This window comes from Panthera tigris, chromosome X (assembly GCF_018350195.1).
Source record: "Panthera tigris isolate Pti1 chromosome X, P.tigris_Pti1_mat1.1, whole genome shotgun sequence".
Lineage (NCBI taxonomy): Eukaryota > Metazoa > Chordata > Mammalia > Carnivora > Felidae > Panthera > Panthera tigris.
The window spans coordinates 2445806-2465495 of record NC_056677.1 but is presented as its reverse complement, the minus strand read 5'-3'; positions in this window follow the sequence as shown (position 1 = coordinate 2465495).

Here is a 19690-nt window from a genome sequence, read left to right as displayed (position 1 = left end):
CTGATGTTGGAATGTCTGTGTTTTTATGGAGTTTTAATAGGAGTGATAGATGAATCAATGAATGGCTGGCTGGCTGGATAGAGGGATAGGTATGATGGCTGGCTGGCTGGCTGAATGGATGGATGGATAGATGACAGATATGAGTAGGTAGGTAGATACAGGGATGGATGGATGGATGCTAGATGGATGGATGGATAGATAGATAGATAGATAGATATGATGGGTGGATGGATAGATAGATAGATAGATAGATAGATAGATAGATATGATGGGTGGATGGATAGATAGATAGATAGATAGATAGATAGATAGATAGATATGATGGATGGATGGATGGATAGATAGATAGATAGATAGATAGATAGATAGATAGATAGGATGGATGGATAGATAGATAGATAGATAGATAGATAGATAGATAGACATAGAAATAGATGGATGGTTGGAGGGATGGATGGGTGGGTGGATGGATGGATGGATGGATAGATATAGATAGATAGATAGATAGATAGATAGATAGATAGATAGATAGATATGATGGATGGACGGATAGATAGATAGATAGATAGATAGATAGATAGATAGATATGATGGATGGATAGATGGATAGATAGATAGATAGATAGATAGATAGATAGATATGATGGATGGACGGATAGATAGATAGATAGATAGATAGATAGATAGATAGATAGGATGGATGGATAGATAGATAGATAGATAGATAGATAGATAGACATAGAAATAGATGGATGGTTGGAGGGATGGATGGGTGGGTGGATGGATGGATGGATGGATAGATATAGATAGATAGATAGATAGATAGATAGATAGATAGATAGATATGATGGATGGACGGATAGATAGATAGATAGATAGATAGATATGATGGATGGATAGATAGATAGATAGATAGATAGATAGATAGATAGATATGATGGATGGACGGATAGATAGATAGATAGATAGATAGATAGATAGATAGATAGATAGGATGGATAGATAGATAGATAGATAGATAGATAGATAGATAGACAGACAGACATAGAAATAGATGGATGGTTGGAGGGATGGATGGGTGGGTGGATGGATGGATGGATGGATAGATATAGATAGACAGATAGATAGATAGATATAGATATGATGGATGGACAGATAGATAGATAGATAGATATGATGGATGGACGGATAGATAGATAGATAGATAGATAGATAGATAGATAGATAGAATGGATGGACGGATAGATAGATAGATAGATAGATAGATAGATAGATAGATAGGATGGACGGATAGATAGATAGATAGATAGATAGATAGATAGATAGATAGATAGGATGGATGGACGGATAGATAGATAGATAGATAGATAGGATGGATAGATAGATAGATAGATAGATAGATAGATAGATAGATAGATAGATATGATGGATGGACGGATAGATAGATAGATAGATAGATAGATAGATAGATAGATAGATAGATATGATGGGTGGGTGGGTGGATGGATAGATGGATGTATGGACAGACAGACAGAGATAGATGGATGGATGGATGGATAGATAGATAAATAGAATTCTTTCTTGGATACATCTATTAAACTTCTATATTTTCCCACTTAGTTACATTGTCAATCTTGTGATGGTGTCACTGATGGTAAAGGAGATTAATTTTCTTGTGGTGAAATTTATCAACGTTTCCCTGCATGCTTAGCATGTTTCCGTCCTATTTTAACAATTTGGTTCAATGAATGTCATGAAGATATTTCCTCTTTTCTCCTATAAGCATTAAATTGTTCATTTGTATATACCGTACATCTAGAATGGATTTATCTGAATTGTGTTACATCGTAGCAATTTACATAAATGATGTTGAGTCTTAGTAAAGGTGCACATTCCCCACCATTCATGGTTCAGACCACATTCCTGTCTGTGCTTTACTGTCAAACTTGTCATAGGTCACGTGACTCCATACGTAGTATCTCTGTCAGGGCTCCCTTCATCCTGTTCCATTAGTCAATCAATTACTTTTTGTCGGTGGCAGTAAAACCCCACTGAAGTCTAATAACTTAGAGATATCTACGCGCTGCCCTGAAGTTTCAAGATATCTTTTAGGTATGCATTTTCTTTCGTATCTCCGTGTGAGTTTTGCAATCAGTTTGTCAATATGTAAACTGGTGAGATTTTTATAGCAATTGGGCTAAATCTGTAAATTAGGATAGAAACAGTATCCTGATTCATGAACAGGATGTACTCCTCCATTAAGTAAGTTTTCATGTTTTTATAATAATGTTTGGCAGTTTATAGTGTCTGTAGCTACTATATCTCATTACATTTATTTGGAAATATTTGATATTTTGATGTTTTAACCGTCCCATTTTGTAATGTGTTTTTATTTGCTCTTCTGGCCTATGGGAATAGATGTTTTCATTCTTTGAATCCAGACACGTTCCTAATTTAAGTTGCTATTTCTGATGGCATATCTGTAGATCCTATTAAATTTTCTATGTAGATGACCTTGACTTCTATGAATAATATATCTCATTTAAAATAATATATGTGCATATATGTATCCTGAGTAATGTGTTTATGCATTCAACATTTGCTTTAAAAACATAAAACATAAAATTATAAACATAAATCTCCAGTACAGTGATAAATAGAAATGAAAAAATTATAATAACAGATATATCCTTGTCTCCTGCCAGATATTTGTGGAAAAGCTTTAATAATAAATTATTAAGAATAATTTCAGGGGCACTAGACTGACTCAGTCGGTTAAGCGGTAGAATCTTGATTTCAGCTCATGGCATGATTTTGCGGTTCCCGAGATCGAGATCTGTGTGGGGCTCTGCGCTGACAGTGAGTGAAGCCTGTGTTTGATTCTCTCTCTCCCCCTCTCTCATCCACTCCCCTGATCACACTCCTACTCTCTCAAAATAATTAAACTTAAGGGGCATCTGGGGGCTCAGCCAGATAAGCGTCCGACTTCGGCTCAGGTCATGATCTCGCGGTCCATGAGTGCGAGCCCCGCGTCGGGCTCTGTGCTGGCAGCTCGGAGCCTGGAGCTTGCTTCGGATTCTGTGTCTCCCTCTCTCTCTGCCCCTCCCCTGCTCAGGCTCTGTCTCTCTAAAAAATAAATAAACATTAAAAAGATTTTTAAAATATATTTTCAGCCATAGAGGTATTGGAAATAACCTTTGTCTGATGAGAAAAATTTCTCAAAAGCACAGTTAAGAGTTTATTTAAAAATCAGTAATGGATATTACCAAGTGCTGAATCTATTAAAAACATCACATAATTTTTATTCCTGTGTTGTTGGTGTTGAGGATTTTAAAGGGTTAAATTCACCTTGCATTTCTAGGACAAGGCCTACTTAAACACATACTGCTTGCATATGCCCCTGGGTTCAGTTTGCTCATATTTCATCTATAATATTTGCCTCTATGTGCATGAGGGAAATTATATTAGTGCCGTTTTCAAATTTGGATAATGCGATCCTCATAAAATAAGTAGGGATTTTTTTTCTCGCTCTGTCTTCTATGCAAGAGTTTGTTAATGTGGTTCAAGAATTCACCACATATCCGTTGTATCCACTGGGGCGCCTGGGTGGCTCAGTCAGCCAAGCGCCCAACTTTGGCTCAGTTCATGATCTCACAGTCCGTGGGTTCGAGTCCCGCGTTGGGCTCTGTGCCGACAGCTCAGAGCCTGGAGCCTGCTTCTGAGTCTGTGGCTCCCTCTCTCTCTGCCCCTCCCCAGCTCACACTCTGTATCTCAAAAATGAATAAACATTAAAAAAACAATTTTAGAAACAGTGAATAACTTAAACATTCATAGGGATTCCCAGGTTTCTATTCCTGAATTGTCCAGTTTTGTCATTTGTAAACGAATGTGTCTGCGGCACCTAAATTTGGAATTAAATGAGCATAAATTTGCACATAGTATTCTTTTAAAACACCTTTACAGATTTTTGTTCTATTTCTTTTTGATTTTAATTTCAGTATAATTCACACACAGTGCTGTATTAATTTCAGGGCCCTTTAATATACCCTTAATGTTAGCAATATGTGTGATGATGTCACCTTTGGTAGTTCTTTTGGTGATGGTGGCCCCTGTTCTATCCTCTGAGAGCATCACGAGACGTGTATAAATTATATGACTCTTTGCGAAGAAATAATTCATGGCACCCTTGATTCTTTGTGTTTATTTTATCATTTTATTTTTATGTGGTTAATGTTTCTGAGCTATAATATTTATTCTTCCTTTCGTATTCTTGGGTCTATCGCCACTGTCTTGTCGTGGGTTTTTATTTTGGATTTTGTTTTGCTTTGCCGCACGCATGAGAAAGAAAACTCAAAAATTGTTGACCAACCTTTGCTTTTCTGAGCGACGTCCCAGCACCTGTATATTTTGAGCAAATTCCATTTGAATTCCATCGTGCCTGCTTTCACACATTGCATTTTCATCGCTAGGCAGGTCATGTTTTCCCCCAATTTACGTTGTAATTTCTTCTCTGACCGATACCTTATTTGGAAATGCATTGCTTCATTTTCAAATAATTGGGAATTTTGTGTTTATTTTCTTGCCATTGATGTGCAACCTGATTTCACTGAGAGCAGAGAGTGTTTGCCATAAAACTCAGTCCTTAGACTTCACTTGTATTGCAGCAGATTTATACAATCAGGCGGGTGTTCAAAGTGTATTTAAAAGAAAGTACACTGTGCGTTTTTGTTTCTATCAGTCTGACCACGTTTATTAATATATTGTTGAAGTCATCTTTACCCTCAGTGCTTTTCTCCTGAATCTGTATTAGTTTCTGTGATTTGTGTTTTAAAATTACCCACCGTGATTTTGGATATTTTTATCGTTTCCTTTCTTTTCTGTCCATTTGTGTTTTTCAGTGCTGTGTCATTTACATGCATATGAATTTCAGATGGTGACATCTTTGCTGCATAGGTAATTTTTCTTTATAAAATCTCCTTATTCTTCACAATTCTGCCTTCAACTCTGTGTAGTCTGACATTTAGAACAATTATACCAAGCTGCCTTGCTTTATTTTCGCCTGGGTTAACAATTTCTTTTTTTTACTTAAAATATTTTGCTACCTTGCTACTTAAGACATTGCTGTACTAATCAGCATATAATTGGATCTTCATTTTAATGTAGTCTGAAAATAGTTTTCTTTTAATAGAAGTTATAATATTCAGACCATTAACATCTAGTGTAACTGATATATTTAAACTGAACATACTCTATTAATTGCTTTTTATGCCTGTTCTATGTTCCTTTTAAGGAAGATCGTCAGTCTATATTTATATTTTTCCAGCTATCCGTTAGCTTGTTACAGGGCATTCCACTATTCCTTACTTAGGTATTCTTCAGGTTAAAACATGCTTCCTTTACTTAGTGAGGCTGATATAAATGAGTCATTCTCCCCTTTTCCTAATTGAGATGTGATTCACAAGCTGTGAAAGTCACTGTTTTACAATGTACAATTTGGTAGCCTTTAGTATATTCATAAGATGTCAGTATGGCACCACTGTCCCGTTCTGGGTCATTTGCAAGACCCCAGGCAGACTCCCCACAACTGTTAGCCCTTCAATGACCATTCACCTTCCTCCCAGCCTCTGGGAGCCATAAATCTACTTTCTGTCCCTATGGATATCCCTCCTGTAGACATTTCTTATACCCAGTATCCCATAATATGTGGTCTTGGGAACTTTCTTGGGGTGGGTATGTTCATTTCCTTGGCATTCAATTTCTCATTCGTAGTGTAACTGTCTCCTACTGATTCTGAGCTCCGGAAGCCTTAAGAGGAACACTGCATGAAGCAAAGGTGTTGGGAATGTTTGGGAATCATAGACTTCTGTTTTAAAATATAGATTATTTTACAGGAGCACCTGGCCAGCTCAGTCAGTAGAGCATGTGACTCTTGATCTTGTGATTGTGAGTTTGAGCCCCACGTTGGGTGTAGACATTACTTAAAAACAACATCTTTAAGGGGCGCCTGGGTGGCTCAGTCGGTTAAGCGTCTGACTCTTGATTTCGGCTCAGGTCGTGATCTCACGGTTCGTGGGATCGAGCCCCATGTCGGGCTCTGCACTGACAGCTCGGAACCTGCTTGGAATTCTCTCTCTCCTTCTCCGTCTGCCCCTCCCATGCTCTCTGTCTCTCTGTCTAAATACATACAATTAAAAGAAAATAAAATCTTTAAAACAAAATAAAGATAAAAATGGATAATTTTGCAAATGATCATTTTATATTTTCTAGAAATATTTACTTGGTATTGTCCATAATGCCTAGGCCCTAAAACTTAAAGAAATAAGGCGATCAAACATAAGTATTGACATAGTTTTTCTTCAAACATGTTAGGTCAAATTTCTGGAATTAAGGAACTAAATCATTAGCCTCAATGGTACCCAATACATAGCCAGTAAAGTCCCAGAATTATAGATACAATCCTGAGAAAAACCCATAGTCCACAATACACACGCTTACATATCACATTAGTATGTCCCCCCTTTCTTCTTCATGAAATTCTATGAAGACCTACCAGTATGTACTTAACAGTTTGTATACGTATTTACGTGTGCACATGTTCACATGAACATCTCTACGTGGGGTTTTTTTTAGTATTTTAAGTAATGCTTAATATGTTTTATAAAAATGACATGAACGAAACTCATAACTCTGTGAGATACAAGTGACCCCTCTAAATGCCAAAAACTATAGATATAATTAAATGTAATTAATTGGGCACCACAATTAACATCCGTGATGGGCTTGGGGGGAACTTGGCCCCATCTTAAATGCACATGCATTATCTACTTATTTCTACTTGGTACTTCATTTATGAATCTCCACGTTGTTCAAAATAAAACAAAAGCGTGTTTGCGCTTTAACTTTTCATTTTGTTGCGTACCTTTTCTGTCTCTCTCTGGTATTAAGTAACTTCTTAACCCATCACTCAGGCATCAAGCTACTAAGGTGGTTTAATAAATATTATAATTTCCTTCATTAGAAATTATGTCACCTATCCTGGAGTTGACCTTGGTCCTTTCACTGTGAATATATTTAATTAAAACAATGAGTATTGCAGCTGATGTATATCTATATTTGATTAACCACTGTTATTCTTTCTTCCTATCTCTCTAATGAGGTGTCTCTCTTAGGGTGTCGACAAATGGTCTGCACTCTCTCATTAAAAAAGAATGCCCTGATTATAAATCAAGTCTCACTGAATGAGCTACGTTAAGCTGACTAGTGAAGTAAGGTCCCTGGGAGATCAATTAGGATATAATATAGACGATCTGGCTCAATAACTGGTCATGATTTATAGAACATGCACTCGAAATCGAAAGGGGCATGTGTGGTAATAATTAAATCTTTGAAGGTTGTTAATAATTCTCCATTTTCCTTTTGATTATGTTCTAAATGAAATTGTCCACTTAACTATGAGTTCATCAGCCTGCTTCTATCCTGAAAAGGCGTTTATTTTTTATGTTTTTTAAAATCGTATTATTTTGAGAGAAAAAGAGCAAGCAGGGGAGAGGCTGGGAGAGGGAGAGAGAGAGAATCGCATGCAGGCTCCGTGCTGTGAGCTCAGAGTCTGACGTGGGGCTCAATCCCACGAACCATGAGATCATGACCTGAGCTGAAATCAAGTTGGACACTCAAATGACTGAGCCACTCAGGCATCCCTAAAGATTTTATTTTTGAGTAATCTCCATATGCAACATGGGGCTCAAACACACAACCTGGAGATTAAGACCCTCATGCTCTACCGACTGAGCCAGCCAGGTGCCCCATGCCCTACATATTTCCGTCATTCTTTGTAGACTGCTTAAAAGGTATCACAACTCAGTGCGTCTGGGAACATACACAACAGCCCCAAGCAGAGATTAAAATTCCCTGGGGCAAGTGAGTCCACAAGGACATGGGTGCCGTAAGTCAGAACAATCCTGGGAGCTTCGTGTGGCCACAGATGGGGAACACCCAGGGCATGCGGATGCCTCGAGAACTTTCTCTTCAATGTAGTTTAGTCACCGTCACACTAAAACTACCGTCATAACCATCTTGAAGTATAACAGTTCGGTGGCACTAAGTGCAGTCATCGTGTCGTGCAACTGTCCCACCATCCATGTCCAGAACATCCTCTCCTCCCAAACTGAATGTCTGTCCCCATTAAACACTAACTGCCCTTCCTCTCCTCTGAAGACACATCCCCTCGTGTGTTTGACTCCACCCCCTTTCTGAGCTCCTGAATCGTCTCCCGATTTCCACCTGCAGACGACGGGCGTCCCGTCGGTCCTCCATCCCTCCCGCGGCTGTCTTACGGCTCAGCTCTGAGGCCTTGGTGCCGATGCCTCTGGTCTGCTGCTGCAGCGTTGCCTGTCTGTAGCTTTACTGGGTGCAACAGTGTCCCCCTAAATCCACACCCACCCGGAACATCAGAATGCCCCCTCACTTGGAATTAGGGGCTTTGCAGATATAGTTGAAGATCTTGAGATCCTTGTAGATTTTACCTTGGGCGCCCAATCCAGTGGCTGGTGTTCTTACATGAGGAGGAGACAGAGACACACAGGAGAAGCCGCGTGAAGATTGACACAGAGCCGGGAGGGACGTGGCCACAAGCCAGGGGACTCTTGGAGCCACAGTAGCTGCAAGCGATAAGGAATATTTCATCGAAAGCCAAAGCAAGAGAACCTCTCAAACTAAAAGTTCCTAAACCACGCAGCATAACGCGGCAACGTAGGCGACTCATCGTAATCACGTTTTACCTACACGATGGGGGAAACCCTCCCGCATAGATGGGGATGTAACAGCGTCCGGCAGACCTGTGTTGTGCAAACCCTGGAAGGCATTCTGGTGTATGTGCTTTGCCTGTGCCCAGACTTTATTATCCTTGTCATGTGTACGGGTGCGTGTTTGGACCGAAAGGCATGAGATTACCACCCCGCAGACTTTGTGTGCCATCCAGAGACTTCCTGGCCAGTTGAGTGCTAAACCCTTCAACTTCCCTGGGGAAGAAAACGTCTCGCCACGGTAGGAATGAAGCTGTGGTAAAGGATAGCTCCTCAGTGCTGGCTGGTTCCTTCAGTGGTGGTGCTTACCCTACAATGAAAGATTCGGAGAAAGCCAGACTGTCTTCCCAAAAATAATTGATGCTTCTTATTTAAATAAAGACAACAAAACCCACATGATGGACAAAGCCCGGGGTCTTTCTGCCAAGCCACTTAACCTCGTCAAGTCTATGTTTTTAAGATGGTTAGACCTACAGACATCACATTGAAGCCAGGAATCTCCAAGGCCGAAGGCTAGTTCTTACTTTCATCATTCAGTTATCGTCAACAACAACCTGCTCTTAATATGCTATCTGCAGACAGACAGATGATGCCAGAAATAACCTGATCTGAAATCAGAGCTCATGCTTTATTCATCAGGTCTGGTTTATATTATTTCTGGCACTAACAGCAAAATTAGTGCACGGCTCCTTTGGAGAATAATTTAGGACTCATAGACTGCAAAGAATGCCTGATAGAACAATGTCTACCCGATGTACGCAGACAAGTTAGAGACTGGGGCTCTTGTCTACTCGCTCTGCTGAGTTAATAGAGAAGGAGGGAACACAATCTTCGTTCTTTCTCAGCGATGCCTAACCGCAGAGCCAGGTAGGTCATGATGATGTCAAAGAAAGCCCTGATCTACCCCTATAACACCTTCACCATAACAATAATGCAGAAAGTGCAGGAAGGCACTAAGTGCCACCTAGGAATGCAGCAGAAAGAAAAGTCAAGTGGGCTCAGCATGTGCAGAGAAGCAAACCTGGTCTCAGAGGCCACATGGCCCGACCATTACTGTTGAACCCACTTGGGTTGGGAGTGAGCAAATCTACCTTCCTCTCCTGCCTCTGCTTCCCATCAGAATGGCAGTCTGGGATGTGGCTTGCATGCTCCAGCTCTCGGACGTAGGTCTCCCACAGCACAGGTCCCTCATGCATTGGAACACCTGGGCCACCTTGTTGTCATGGAAATCCCATCCCTTTTGGCTTCTTAGGTACTGTCCTTATTTCTACCATTTTGTTTCATCTCCAAGTCCTTGGTTGTCTCCTTTCTGTGTTTTCTATTTGTTTGAGAGTCCTCTTCCAGACTTCCCTGCCAACAGCTCAAACGTATGATCTACAGTGTACTCACTAGCCGCCCCCTACACCTCCCAAATTCTGTCTTTGCTCAGTATTCATTGCACTGATTCAAGTTCATGTTTATCAGCCAGTTCTCAGAGTGATGTCATGGCCGCCTTCTCCTTTTTTGTCCTCCCAGATTCAAAGTTCTGATTATGCATTGTGTTTGTACATTGTTCTCTGTCCCCGCGATGATCATGCTCATTCTGTCCACTCCATTGTTTTAGCTTCAAATATTTGCAGTCTGTATCCGTTTCCTAGAGCTACCGTAATGAAATACCACCAGCCGTGTGGCTTACGGCACTAGAAATATACCCTTTCCCAAGTCTGGAGGACAAAATCCAAATTCAGAGTGTTGCAGGGCTGTGCTCTCTCTGAAGGCCCTACAGGAGGATCCTTCCTTGCCTCTTCCAGCTTCTGGTGGCTGCTGGCTGTCCTGAGCTTGTGGCCACATCCCACTCACCTCTGCCTCTGTCTCCACATGGCTTCTCCTCCGTGTCTGTATCTTCCCATGAGGTTCTCCTCTCTCTGTGTCTGTCGCTCTGTTTCTTCTCTTCTTACAGGGACACCTGCCAGCTTGGATTAGGACCCACACTACACCTGTCTGACCTCACCTTAACTGACATCTTAATTATATGTTGCAGAGACCGTATTTCCAAATAAGGTCACATTCCCAGCTCCTGGGGAGTAGGACTCCAACCTATATTTCTGAGGGGCACCATTCAGTCGATACCGTGGTTAAAATGCTAAATTAACTATGTCCTCTCCAACCTCAATATCGTCATTCAATACATGTCCAAGAGTTTTCTTTCTTAAAAACAAAAATGCTTACGCATTAAGTCACCTTACACCACCTCTCAGGACATATCACTGCTTCCTCTTGACTTACAAAGTTCGTTGAGATTGACTGACATTATGCATTAAGCGTCTACAGCCTAATCACCGGCCCCACAACTGCATCACCTCCCTGTCATGTGCCACATCGTTTTGTCCTCGTTCCTGTCTCCAAGGCTCACTCCATCCTTTTTCTGTAATACCCTCCCTAGAGCAATCATGACTCCACTAAGGCCTGTGACCACCGTCCTACCCCCCCCGCATGGTTATTTCTACCATCTTCCCCTTGTGGAACTTTCCACGTACCCTATTTTAGTATCTGTGTTTTAAGGAAAAGGAAAACTTGCTTGTTGACCCCATACCATGTATCAGACAGAAGTATAGATGCTTCACCACCAGTTTCTTGCTTAATCTTGGGAAATGCCTCTCAAACCAGAATTATCCTCCTTTCAAAAATGGAGGAAGTAGGTCTCAGAGAGGCAAAGACACCCAAGGTCACAGGGCTCCAAATTGGCAGAACTATCATTTCAACCTGATTGTGACCCCAATACTCATTCCACCTACCCAAGTCACCTCTCAAGTTTGTGATCACGATGTCCCCTTGGTGCCAAGATAGCTTTATCTCTGGATTCCTATAGTTTATCACAGCCTTGAACTTTCCCAGGTGTAGATATAAAATGAGAAGGAAAATATAATTCCTTTGCCTGTTGAATTCTCTTTGAGTGCAGGACCTTATCTGTGTTCAGACTTAAATAATGCTATAAACAGATCACCAAATTAGAGCCGGTGCACCTGGGTGGCTCAGTCAGTTAAACATCCAACTTTGGTTCAGGTCGTGATCTGGTGGTTTGGGAGTTCGGTCAGAGCATTGGGCTCTGTGATGACAGCTTGAAGCCTGGAGCCTGCTTCAGATTCTGTGTCTCCCTCTCTCTCTCTCTCTCTCTCTCCCCCACCCCTGCTCACGCTTTCTCTCTCTCTCTCAAATATAAATAGACATTAAAAAAAGAAAAAGAAAAGGTAGAGTCATTGGTTCATTGAAGACCAATTCCCAGGCATAAGTCTGAACCACAATGTGGATACCTGCACCCTATCCACAATGATAAAACCAGATTTTACTCCCGGTTTTCAAGTTGTGCATCATCCTCTTTGCTTTGACAGAGACATGCCAGAACCCAAAAACTGTGGTAAATCTGAAGACAAATGTTGCAGAGTCAGCATTCAACCCAGGCACAGCTTAATCAGTATGCCTGACTTAATCAAGGCATTTCCACATGGGAGCACTTTTAGTGTTTATTATACCCCAATTAAAACGGTTTTCCTTTCTGACGAGTTCTGAGCCGTGTGCTAATCACCTTGCCTGGATAAACTTGACATGAGAGGAGATTTTGTTTTTAGTTTAAACTTTGGGACATACTGAATCTTACTTCAGTTGGGTGTTTGAAGCAGGTTTTGCAGCAAAACAAAAGTATTTCATTGAGTGACTTGAGTGCTTACGTTCGAATAAGATTTTTTTTTTGCTTTGGCGAGTGTCTTCTCATACATTCATTCATTTTCTCATATATATGTGAGTGTGTGTCTATTCACTTATTTGCACGATGCATGTCGTTCTCTTTGCTCTTTTCATGGATCCGTATAAGAAACCATTAGGCAATACCAAATTTGTTTGGAAAACCAGTAAGTCCAGATACACATCTTCACCAGCTCAGATTCCCCAAAAACTAGGCATGCCCATCTGACCCTCTCCCTAATCCTGATTAAAACCACTTCTAGAACTGGAATTGATCAAATTCCAGTGGAATTAAACTGAATTCTGCTTGTAGAACTGGAATAGATCAAAATGAATGCACATTTTAAATTGTGGTGGGTGTTGCAGCATTGCTTTGCTGATGTTACAATGATTTACAGTTTCACCAATTATGTAGAAAGTGTTTCTCCGTTCTCTCATCAATTTGGTGAGTGTTGTCAAACTTTGTCATCTTCTCGAATCTAATGAACACATGTTTTAATTTTAATTTACATTTCTCTTAATATAAGATTAACATATCTTCTTAAATCAAATAACATTTGGTGAATGATCTATTTGTGCATGTTACCCATGTTTTACTTTTTTTTAAAGTTTATTTATTTTGAGAGAGAGAGTGTGTGTGAGTGCGGGACAGGCTGCGAGAGGGAGGGAGAAAATCACAAGCAGGCTGTTCAATGTCAGCACAGAGCCCGATGTGGGACTTGAACTCACAAACAGTGAGATCATGACCTGAGCTGAAACCAAGAGTGGGACGCTTAACCGACTGAGCCACTCAGGTGCCCCACCCATGTTTCTCAATTGGACTTGTTATTAATTTATATGTGTATATCTTAAATACACGTTATATTTATTTTATACACTAAAATAGTTTTACTTCTTTTTCTTTTTTTTTTTTTTACTTATTTTTATATCTTTTGGTTTTGCTTATGGTATTTCCCTGAGCAGTGCATTAAATGTACTCTAATATACCCATCTTTTATTAAAAAAATTTTTAATATTTATTTTTAAGAGAGAGACTGAGCATGAGTTGGGGAGGGGCAGAGAGAGAGGGAGACACAGAATCTGAAACAGGCTCCAGACTGACAGAGCCTGGCATGGGGCTGGAACTCATGAACCGCGAGATCATGACCTGAGCTGAAGTCAGATGCTTAACTGACTGAGCCACCCAGGTGCCCCTATTATACCCAACTTTTAAAGAAATTTATTCCTGTGCTATGAAATCACTTATCACCCTGAGATTACTTAAACAAAAGTTTCCCACCCCTTTTTCTTGTACTGTATTATTTTCCTATTTCCTTTGAAATATGTGACCCATAGGATTTATCTGTTGACTGACAGATAAAGGAGAGGGTTGATAAGAATCCCTTTTTTGTTTCGCCAAGTGGTTATTCCTTTACCTTTATATACATCCAAATATGAAGGAGTCCATTATGTATTAACTCGTTTTATACTTTGATATGAATTTCTGGATGCTCTATTTTATGCAAAATGTCTACCAAACTGTATGTAACAAAAGCCAACCCATTAATTAATTAGGCTTTGTATCAAATTTTGTTTACTCTTATTTTTTATTTGTTTTCAATGTTTATTTATTAGAGCACAAGTCCCCACCTGAGCATAGAGAGGGAAAGGGAGAGAGAGAATCCCAAGCCGACTCCACACTCAGCACAGAGCCTGACAGGGGACTCAACCTCACGACCCCAAGATCACAACCTGAGGTGATATCAAGAGTCGGACGCTTAACCAACTGAGTCACCTGCGTGCCCCACATTTTAGTTTTAAAGTATTATATTTGAGAAAATTTTGGAAAGGCAGTCATATAGAAGAGTCTTGGAAAATGCAAAACTGATAGGCAGACATGGTTCCCAGTGACATTTTAGTTGTATTTATTTCCTGCACACGCTTCAGGTGCATGAAAATGTTGACGTATGTATGTAATCTATTTGAATATTTTATTCCCCCACATTAGTCTAATGATCTTGAGATCATATCTTCCTGATCACATGGCTAATACTATTAATGTACAATTTACGTCAAACGAAGAGCCTTATTTTTATTTTTTTCACGTTATATTTACAAATAATATCTTCAAGCCAATTTCATCTGTGTGATCTATCAGTCTTATACCAGGCTACAGCTAGTTATATCATCTGACCAAAATTTTTATTTCGCTTTGTTCCAGAGGACTCTTATATCATCGGAGGTATGTCTTCATTAAGATTTTCGGAGTCTTGGGGCGCCTGGGTGGCTCAGTTGGTTAGGCAACCGACTTCGGCTCAGGTCATGATCTCACAGTTTGTGGGTTCAAGCCCCGCGTCAGGCTCTGTGCTGACAGCTCAGAGCCTGGAGCCCGCTTTGGATTCTGCGTCTCCCCCTCTCTCCAGCCCTCCCCTGCTCACGCTCTGTGTCTCTCTGTCTCTCAATAATAAATAAACATTTAAAAAAATTAAAAATAAAAAAAAGATTTTCAGAGTCTTGGCCCAGCACCATCTGGCTTGGTGCTTTTGGTGAGGGCGGTCCTTCTGTCCTGGGTTTAATGTTATCAGACATCCATGGTTTATAAAAGTTCATACTTCGCTTTGAATGAATTTCATCCTGACTTTCAATAATCCCCAGTGTAACTGAGTACCTAAAATGACTTTATTCATAAATGTTGCTAACATTTGAATTTATACTAAATTTGGAAGCGATCTTTTTTTTTTCTACTGTATGAATATTTTGCATATATCAGTGAGCATTCAGAAATCATGTGTTCATCCCTCCTTCCCTCCCTCCCTTTTTTTCTGTGAGTGCAAGAACATAATTTTTCCTTCCTCCCTTGTTCTGCAATACATGTTATCGTCCATTCATTTACTCCGCAACAAAATTTTGCTATGCATGTAAATAGAGTCATGGGAAGCTGCATGCTGAACGCAGAGTGAGGACACGTGGATTTTAATCCCAAGATGTTCTTGCTGTGAGGTTTCGTACTCTTAACCCCATAGATGGGGTACGTGATTCCCCATCTATGAAGCACATTTACTCGCGTGCAATAATGGGAACCACTTATGGCCACTCTGCTTTTGCGAGTGCCTGTCCACAGCGTAACACGAGACTGGCTATCTATACTGGCTGCAGGAATGCAACGCTGAATGGGCATCTGGTTGGAAATTTTATCATCGCTATGTGACTTCTGTCTCAGCGTTCTTAAACCTGTGACAGCATTTCTCAAGAACGCTATTTATCCAGCGCAGGGAGCCGCAAGCTGTCCTTGGTTGCCATGGCATCTTCACTTTGGCCCCACTATCAGGCAAACGACCTTCAAGAACTGTCCAGTGTCATGAAGAATCCTACATGAGTGAAAGCAAAACCCTTCCTTCCTTTAACCTACAAGATACGAGAGTTGTTTTTTTTTTTTTTGCCTTTTTTTTGTTGTTGTTGTTGCATTTATCTGCAAGGAAAGAATACAATTAAATTTGAATGTGTTTGCTAGACTTGCAGGTGCCTTGTGACCTTCAGGATTGCTTGATGATCCTCATTTCACACCTACCAACAGAAAGCTCGGAATGATTTTTTATGCCTTGTGACTGAATGTCAGGGAGCACAGCTGTCTGGATCACTATGCCCTTAGTAATCACCAGCATCACATGTGTCTTTTTCATGTTGATTCAACAAGTATTTACGGGGTGCCAGCTTGTGTGGCAGGTTCCTCCAGCTGCCTAGGTTTCCTGATGAGCACAACAGATGTGATACCCAGGAGATTACATTTTTCTCTTTTCCTGTTAACTTTTCTTGCCCTCTCCTTCTCTTTATCTTCCCTCCATTGACCATCTCACCAGGTATTGGGTCTTTCGGTGGCATTTCCACGTCACCGTCTCCCCCACTTGCTTTTCTTGACTAGAGCACTCTCCTCAACTCATAGCAGTAAACCCAGCCATCTCCTTCATGTCTCTTGTTTGGTTGCTTAGCGGACATCCCACACTCACCTTCTAACCTACTGTTTCCATGTTTCCATGCTTCTCCATTCCATCATTTCAGATGCTCTCAAAGTCTTTGCTCATCTCCTATTTTCTTTTCCCCACTACATCAGTTATTCACACCTTCAAGGCATGTGCAGGACGCAACCTCTCATGCTTTACTTTGGTAGAACCATCCATGGATTTCTACTTGTTTCATGGAACAGCGTAACTGGCCTCTCTCTCTTCACTCTGACCTCTTTTTATTCTCAACACGGTGGCCTGTGTTCCTCTTGGGAAAACATGAGCCGTCTGTGTTCCTCCTGTCAGCACGCCTCAGGGATTCATGTCTTTTCTTCGGGAGTAATAGCCAAAGTTGCCCGAATGACTACAGTTCTGACGTAATCTGGCCCTTCGGTCTATGAACCCCACTTGCATGTGAAAGTGTCACTTCTGAGCACCGACCTCTACTTGGTCAGCTGCATGGACCTCCATGCTGTTGCCCCAATATGTCTGGAAGATTTGCACCTCCCAGATTAGTCTCCACTAGTCCTCCTCCCTGAAATATCACCCCTCTCAAACGGAACCATACTCAGCCCTCTCACTGCTTCTAAACCCTGCTCAAACCCGACATCTTTGAGAGACCTGCCCTGATCATCTAGTTTTAAAATCTGACACCTCCCCACCTTTACATTTCTGATCATTCATAGCCTGCACTGTCTTCTTTATTTTTTCCATAGCTCTTATGTCCTCCTAAAATACTAAGTCGTGTATTTGTTACGCTCTTGTGGGTCTACTAACTCAAATAGTTTCCATAAATGTACAGGTCTTTGTCGTCTTGCTCCCCCAAAATGCATCCGTAAAGATCCCATTTAATCTTTAAATGTTATTGAATTAATGAGAGATTTAATTGAAGAGCATTCAATTTAGGCAAACTTCCAGGACAGATAATGATAAAGTCCTTCCCTGCCGTGGTAGCGTTTGCTGTCCAGGAACCAGCGACTTAAAGCAAACAATTTACTCGGGAACAGATAACTTACCTATTCTTGTAAAGATGAACTTTAAAAAGATAAAACATATCTCTGCTAAAAGGCAGAGGCTGTTTACTCAGTACAGTTAAGTCAAATACTCTTATAAAAATTAACTTGAAAATGTTAAACAGACTTAGTACATTTTTGTATAAACAGAAAACCTAATATGGGGTAGTCATTGTGATTTTCCAGTGTGTACCTACCTCAAAAATATGTTCAACGAGAATCTTTTCACTTTCTTTATACACGTTGAGGACAGCTTTTGTGAGTGATATGTGCTTTCAGTACGTATTCCTGCTACAAAAGAGCTTGACTCTTTTTTTTTTTTTTTTTTTTTACAGTTCATGTATTTATTTTGAGAGAGAGCAAGCATGAGTAGGGGACGGGCAGAGACAGAGGAAGAGAGAATCCTAAGCAGGCTGTGTACATTCACAGCAGAGCCTGAAGCCTGACTTGGGGCTCAAACTCACAAACCGTGATACCATGACCTGAGCCGAAATCAAGAGTCGGGCGCTCAACTGACTGAGCCACCCAGGTGCCCCAAGCTTGTCTTTTTGCTGAAAACTGCCTTTTGGTGAAAAGATGTTCTGTAATGTAGTCTTCTGTAATCTATATTTTTATCTATGTTTGCAATCTCTTTCTTTGGAGTAGCAAATTATATTTACATGTGTGCTACTGGTAAAAGGTATGCCTTGAGCCAAATTATGTAGCAAATTTATAATATGTATATATATATCCTAAATTTATATGATGCATATATATCCTAGATTTATACTCTATATGAATACATCTTTTATATAAATTTTATACAGATTTAACTAGGAGATATATGTCTCCTAGATAAATATGCCAAAAAGAAAATTGGTTTAACATTAAAATAAGAAAAATTAATCCAAGATGAAAAGAATTCATACAGATAAAGAGGAATATTTTATGGTGGTTCATGGAAAACTTAGGAATAGTTGGAAGAGTTATAGTTTTAAAGCTCAAATAATTACAAGAAGAAATTCAAAATTTACCATAATACACACCAATAGGTCAAAGACTAAGGACATAGGGAAATTAACAAGCATAATAAATCAGCATAACACAAGGATAATTTTTTGTTCTAAACACATGTATGACATCAACAGGCCATGTTCTATTTTACGGTGACTTTTAATATATTCACGTTATGCATATTGGGTTTACTAAACCTAACATAATAAAATAGTACACCTGATCTTAGCCAAAAGGCCGAGAAGCGATAACATAATAAAATAGTAAATGAAAAACCCAATCTACCTGAACACTATCTTATTTGGATTCTAAAACTGTACTTTTAAGCACTCAATAATTTAAGGCGGAAATCAAAAGAGGACATCAAAAGGAGTCTACATCAAAGGATGTGACATATATATATCAAAATGTATTCTTTAGACCCCAAAAAGATTTTCTTTTTAAAAAAATTTTTTTAATGTTTATTTATTTTTGAGAGAAAGACAGATACGAGGAGGGGAGGGGCAGAGAGAGAGGGAGACACAGAATTGGAAGCAGCCTCCAGGCTCCGAGCCATCAGCACAGAGCCCGATGCGGGGCTCAAACCCACGAACTGTGAGATCATGACCTGAGCTGAATTCAGACACTTAACCCCCCAAAAAGATTTTCTAAATGGACTAGGCAACAACCCATAAAGCTAAGGAAACAAATGATAAAATAAATGCAATGCATATGAAACGATGGAGAGAAGAAAATGTCTTCACATCAACACAATCAGTAGATGAATGGATGAACAAAATGGTGGACTATATGACCGGTGGAATATTGTTCAGCCTCAATCGGAAGGAACTCCTGAGACATCAGAGAACGTGGGTAAACCTGGAGGACATTGTGCCAAGTGAAACAGGCCAGACACAGAAGGCCAAACACTGCATGACTCAGTTCCGTAAGCAAACACGATAGCCAGTTTTTCAACTTAAATGTAAAACATCAAACTATCAATTTTTTGCACAAATATAGGAGAAAATCTTAAGGATCTAGAGCTAAATCGATGCCAAAAGCATCCATAACAGAAGCAAGTTACACCTGAAACTAACTGAATATTGTGTGTCAATTATACTTCAACTTTTTTTTTTTTAAAGCAGTTCATGCATCAGACTTCTTCAGCATTAAAACCTGGCTCTGCACAGGTTGTCAACCCAGCCTGTCT